Source organism: Oncorhynchus clarkii, chromosome 22 (genome assembly GCF_045791955.1).
Source record: "Oncorhynchus clarkii lewisi isolate Uvic-CL-2024 chromosome 22, UVic_Ocla_1.0, whole genome shotgun sequence".
NCBI lineage: Eukaryota > Metazoa > Chordata > Actinopteri > Salmoniformes > Salmonidae > Oncorhynchus > Oncorhynchus clarkii.
In genome coordinates this window covers 26,126,847-26,133,916 of record NC_092168.1, presented here as the reverse complement: position 1 = coordinate 26,133,916, position 7,070 = coordinate 26,126,847, and positions in this window count along the sequence as shown.

Genomic DNA, 7,070 nt, shown 5'->3' with positions numbered 1-7,070 from the left:
AATTCTGTTTCCATCTCTAATGAGAGGGGTGAGAGGAGAGATGCACCTTTCCCCCCCAATACACACATGGAAACATACTCCCTACAGTATGTGTGTCTGTGCTGGTCCTAGATCAGCCAGATCTCCAGTGGTGTTACTCTGCGGGTTACTCTAGATCTGAAGAGTAATGAAAAGAGCCCGTTCTCCCTGTAACAAGTCTGTCTTTGATGGCGGACTGTGGAGAATGCCTGTGCGTGTATATATACATCTGGGAAACTAGTTAATGATGCAGATATCATGCTGTGCGCCTTGAGGTTGAATCAATCAATCATACTCTTAAAGGAAATGTTTAAGGAAAGAAAATTTGTTAATAATTCCTAATCACTCTATTTTCATTCTAAGGGATATTCAACCCCTTTTCACCTCTTAGTGTTTATCATCATCAGGCAGGATTATGGTGAGAGCAGAGTTTGTTTAGTCAAACAGTATCAAGTGATCTGGAACAGAGAGGTTACACTCTCCAATTCAACGTAATCTCAACATTTACAACAGAGCAGCAGTACCAGGGTGGGGGCTGTGTGTGGGGAGGAGCGGGGGCACTCTGCCAGATCGTATTAACTTAACCTAGTAACCCCCAAAAACCCCAAAACCCCCAAAACACCCTCCCACCCCACTGTAGCTGTAGTCCTGGGTTTCCTGGGTTATACCACTGTGGAAAATGTAACAAAAGTTCAGTTCAACACACACAAATAGCACAACTGACCTGACAATGGCTTTTAAGGGACAAAAACAGTGATATGTTGTGATATACAATGGTATTATCACCAAACCTTACGTGTGTGTGTGTGTGTGTGTGTGTGTGTGTGTGTGTGTGTGTGTGTGTGTGTGTGTGTGTGTGTGTGTGTGTGTGTGTGTGTGTGTGTGTCTGTGCGCACATACGTGTTCACACATAGGTGAGATATGTGCTCTAAGTATGTGCTGAGTGATTTGCCAGGGCAGTCTGCATTCTTCTTACATACTGAACTACATACAGTAAGTGATCCGAGTAGGCCTCCTGATAAACCAGTGTTGTTCTAATGTAGCCCTCTCTCTCGGTCATTCGATAGGCAAACCCAGAGATGTTGCTCCCATTCCTGCATGGGCCCTATTGATTCCCTGAGCCAGCAAGGTGGGACAATCTACTGTTCTGCCCTCAGAGCAAGGCAGTTAACCCTCAACAACACCTGCTCCCTGGGTGCCGATGATGTGGACGTCTATTAAGACAGCACCTCTCTGATTCAGAGGGGTTGGATTAAATGTGTAAAACACATTTTGGTTGAATGCATTCAACTGACGAGGTATCAGACCACTGCTTTTTAGACCCCTCTGAGCTCATCATCATAGTGCTGTTATCCCAGACCTGAGGGATAGAGGGATATGGGTCATGTGGGTCATGTGTGTCAAGGTTGACTGTCGGTTCCCCTCTCTAACCTCCTCCCTTCACCTCCCTCCTATAGCCTCCTAAAGACTGGAGCCTGTCATTACATCCTGCTTACGTGTGTGTGTTTTCCATTCAGCCTCTCAATGATCATTTATATGCCTTCTAGGCTTTGCCCATATAGAGAACTCTGAGAGGGATTACTTCCATTCGTTGTTAGGTAAAGGGGGAAAAAACACATGATATTGATAACCTACAGTTATAAGACAATCGACAAAAAGGTTATACTAATATATTACAATTAGCCTATTTCTTTGGAATGTCTCTTTCATGAGTTATTGATGGGAAATGTACTGGAACATATGCTGGGCCATTGTTATTCAAATTAAGATCTTATCAATGTTTATATTCAAAATGTTCCATGAGTTTTCTGACTTTTTCCTTTAGTAGACCTAACATAACTAACTGGTCTTTTCTTCAAATCAAAACAAGCAGAAATGCAAATCAAAACAAGCAGAAATGTAAATTGGTCCCTGCTAGTTCCTCCTCCACCATGAGAACAAGGCAACCAAGACTGGGAGAAAGCTAGAGGAAATTTGGGCTTTAATGCTATGTTTGTCTCCAGTTGAGTTTGAACTGAGCAGTAGAGTAGGAGAGAGCTAACAAGGCTCCCTTGCCAAAGACAACTACCTCAGATACGAGGACAGATATGCAACGAGTGCGTGTGGACTGAAATGGCTCCTTTTGTGATAGAAGGCAGAAAAGGGTGTGTATTGTGTGTGTGTGTGCTATACGTCCATGAAAACAAACTGAATGAATGAGGAGGGCATCGCTCATCAACTTGGCCAGTGAATATGGGTACATCTATATGAATTCAATCACTTTTGACAGCATCCCTTTTGATTTTAACGAAACCTTCCATACATATTTGCTCATTGTAGAAATGACCAGAAAGTGACTTTTTGGATCTGAATGCCAAACCATTCAAGAGATAAAGGTGACCCAATTTGCATACCCCACCATACCATGAGACATCCATGTCTTCATCACAGGGGAAGATAAACGGTTGAGATTGATATAATTTGAAATCTTACAAACAGAGTTGTCAAACTATTTTATAATTTCTGGAGAAAAAAAAAGACATTTAACCTTTAACGTCCATAATCTAAGAAGATGTAAACTCCGATGTTTTTATTGAAATATTCTCATATGTTGTAGCTGTTTTACAGCATCTAATGGTTTTTTGTTGTGCCCATGATCATTTGAAACATAACATGCTCTTAAATACAGGGTGGGTCTGCTGTTTTGGCTGATAAACAAATAGAATTTATGTTCAAACTTTTAAAATGGTACCACAAAGATGATTGGAGGTCCACACATCAGAATATTGACTTGAGTGGCAAAATCCATTGTTTTAAAGTATACTGTAAATCTACCATAGGAAACCTATTGAAATGATAGAAATATAGATAATAGAATAGACATGACAATTTCAGTTGACATTTAACAGTAGGTGGACTGGTGGTTATCTTTGTGGTAGTAATTAGGAGTTAACATTTCAATACAATTTAAATGTCAATGGTGTACCAGCTAAATTGCAGTGGTCTGAAGGTTTAGGTCCATTCTACTTATATGATTGAAATGGAACTCACCCTATATTCAAGAGCATCTCAACCAAATGGCTGGCACAACACAAAACCCTTAAATGATGTGAAATAGTGTGTAAGTTACAACAACGAATAGATTGGATTGATTATTATATTTAGTCACGTGCACAGGGTCGAAGATGTAGTTGCAGTGTACAGTGAAATACTTAAGCCTCGAGCTCCAACAGTGCATGTGTGAATGAAACAAAACAAATGGAGGGGGGGGGGGGCAGGGAGCTGACAAGTGGTGGCTATTCAACAGCCTGATGTCTGGGGGTAGAAGCTATTGGCCAGTCTGTTAGTTTTAGCCATGATGCTCCTGTCCTGCCCGTGCCTGAGTAATGGAAGCGGGGAGAACAGGCTCAGGTGGTGAGGTCCTTGATGAAATTTGGCGTTTGAGAAACATGGATAAACTTCTAATTCTGATGCGAGAGAGAGCACTAGTTGCAAAAGAGATGCTGTCAAAGTGATTCAATTCAAACCCACATAACTATATATATAAACTACAAACCCACATTACCCACATAACTATTACGCAACAGACAATACCCAATCACCGGCCCAGGGTTCGACTGAAGGGTCACGGATCTGGGTTATTCCAAAAACTTCACCAAGAAATGTACCACACTTTTCCTAAACTGGTTAGCAATGGATTGGGTTGATAAACATCTCAGAATATTATTAACAGAAATAGTTTGTTGTTGCTAGCCTAGTCTCGAAAACCTGACCCTTGGCAACAGCAGTGATGGACTCTTTTGGCAACTTCAATAAAGGAAAAACAAATTGTTCCGGGGTGGGTCCTCTTTAGAAAGACAACTCTCCCAACACATGCAACATGATTTCAATAAAAATAACCTCCATCTTGCTAGCTACTATTTAGCATTTTATTCAAGGGGATAAGGTAGTGACATAGGCAGTGATGTAGTTCCCCTGTGTTACATTGGGGGATTTATACATATTTACAATTTCTGTAGTAGCACTACACCACATTCTGTATACATGAGGTGAGGTCCTCGGGACTAAACTAACAATGCCCAGGTTCTTTACATCAAGTAGTGGAGCATGGGAAGGATCAGCCTGGAATGATACAAACATAGGTTTTATTGCAATTATTCAAGTAACTCAATGAAAGCTTATTTCAGACACCATCTACAGCACCTAGTGCTCAGTACAATCACTGCAGATAACAAGAAATATTCTTACTCTTTCTGGCCAAATACAAATCACATACTTAGGAAGGGGAACAGGTACCTGTGGCTACGGGCACAGTTTTCATAAACATAGGCCAGTCACAATCCATACCCTGGCTCATACCAGCCTGCACGTAAAGCACACCCCCTGAAACAGGGTAAAGCGCACCCCCTGAAACAGGGTAAAAAGCACCCCCTGAAACAGGGTAAAAAGTACAGCTTTTATACAAAAAGCCACACCTCTAAGTAGAATGCGCTACACCTGTGACTGACAGAGGCAGGAGGCTGCGTTCAAGAACCACAACCCATTACATTTGCCAAGAGGAGTGACAGGTAGCCTAGTGATTAAAGTGTTGGACTAGTAATTGAAAGGTTGCAAGATCAAATCTCTGAGCTGACAAGGTAAAAATATGTTGTTCTGCCCCTGAACAAGGTAGTTAACCCACTGTTCCTAGGCTGTCATTGAAAATAAAAATGTGCCTACAATACATAGCCTACTGCATATTAAGCATGGCAGAAAAACATAAAATCAAAGTGATTTAAGATGTCTTTGGTACATAACTGGTCAAATCTATATTAAACAAATGAATGTTTTTTTCCTTTGAGTGTGGACTGCATTATTATGCATACTGGATGGACTGGTTACCTTATACTATGGTCCAACATTCCCATCCACGAGTCTGGGAGAGAACGTAAGTCCTAGGCAATGCTGCTGGTTCACTGATTGTGAAGTCCGGCTTACAGTTAGTGAATTTGTATTTGATGTTAATTGGGTGACACATTCCCTTTAGCTACAGTTGAAGTCGGAAGTTTACATTCAAAAAATAGGTTGGAGTCATTAAAACTTGTTTTTCAACCACTTCACAAATGTCTTGTTAACAAACTATAGCTTTGGTAAGTTGGTTAGGACATCTACTTTGTGCAACAATTGTTTACAGACAGATTTGTTCACTTATAATTCACTAATATCACAATTCCAGTGGGTTAGAAGTTTAGATACACTGAGGTGACTGTGCCTTTAAACAGCTTGGAAAATTCCAGAAAATTATGTCATGCTTTAGAAGCTTCTGATAGGCTAATTGACATAATTTGAGTCAATTGGAGGTGCACCTGTGAATGTATTTCAAGACCTACCTTCAAGTTCAGTGCCTCTTTGCTTGACATCATGGGAAAATCAAAAGAAATCAGCTAAGACATCAGAAAAATAGTTATAGACCTCCACAAGTCTGGTTCATCCTTGGGAGCAATTTCCAAATGCCTGAAGGTACCACGTTCATCTGTACAAACAATAGTATGCAAGTATACACACCATGGGACCAAGCAGCCATCTGCTTAGGAAGGAGATGCGTTCTGTCTCCTAGAGATTAACATACTTTGGTGCGAAAAGTGCAAATCAATCCCAGAACAACAGCAAAGGACCTTGTGAAGATGCTGGAGGAAACAGGTACAAAAGTATCTATATCCACAGTAAAACAAGTCCTATATCAACATAACCTGAAAGGCCACTCAGCAAGGAAGAAGCCACTGCTTCAAAATCGCCATAAAAAAGCCAGACTACGGTTTACAACTGCACATGGGGACAAAGATCGTACTCTTTGGAGAAATGTATTCAGGCAGGATGAAACAAAAATAGAACTGTTTGGCCATAATAACCATTGTTATGTTTGGAGGAAAAAGGGGGGGCTTGCAAGCCGAAGAACACCATCCCCACTGTGAAGCACGGGGGTGGCAGCATCATGTTGTGGGGGTGCTTTGCTGCAGGAGGGACTGGTGCACTTCACAAAATAGATTGCATCATGAGGAAGAAAAATGATGTGGATATATTGAAGCAACATCTCAAGACTTCAGTCAGGAAGTTAAAGCTTGTCCATTTGGAAGACCCATTTATGACCAATGACCCCAAGCATACTTCCAAAGTTGTGGCAAAATGGCTTAGGGACAACAAAGTCAAGGTATTGGAGTGGCCATCACAAAGCCCTGACCTCAATCCTATAGAAAATTTGTGAGCAGAACTGAAAAAGCGTGTGCGAGCAAGGAGGCCTACAAACCTGACTCAGTTACACCAGCTCTGTCAGAAGGAATGGGCCAAAATTCACCCAACTTATTGTGGGAAGCTTGTGGAAGGCTACCTGAAACGTTTGACCCAAGTTTAACAATTTTAAAGGTAATGCTACCAAATACTAATTGAGTGTATGTAAACTTCTGACCCATTGGGAATGTGATGAAAGAAATAAAAGCTGAAATAAAGCATTCTGTCTACTATTACTCTGACATTTCACATTCTTAAAATAAAGTGGTGATCCTAACTGACTTAACATGGAATTTTACTAGGATTAAATGCAAAGAATTATGAAAAACTGAGTTTAAATGTATTTGGCTAAGGTGTATGTCAACTTCCGACTTCAATTGTATATATAATATTTCACCACCATGCGTTTCCATCTCTTCCTCTCTCTTGTTTATTCCTTTCTCGAGCGCGCAGACGGGCAGTCAACAGTTTAGTGAAATATTTTTCGTTTCGAAAACATATTACTATCGATGTTCTCGAACAGATTTCACTTGGTTTCCCAAATTAAACACCGGGTAGCTGCAGGAACAAGGTTGGAGTGCCCGTGGCACCAGAGTTTGGGCGGAATATCACCTGTTGGGTCAGCGAGAGTATGCTCCTCAAACAGTGGTTGATGCGTCGAGTGACATAAGTGTTCTTAGATTTGTTTCTCAGTTGCTCATATTAAGCACATGCTCCACTATAAAACCGAAGTAGCCTACAAAACGGACCCGTGGGAAAGCGCGCGGCCTCCATTCGCTATTCGAATGCATACATGTACTTTTCCCATG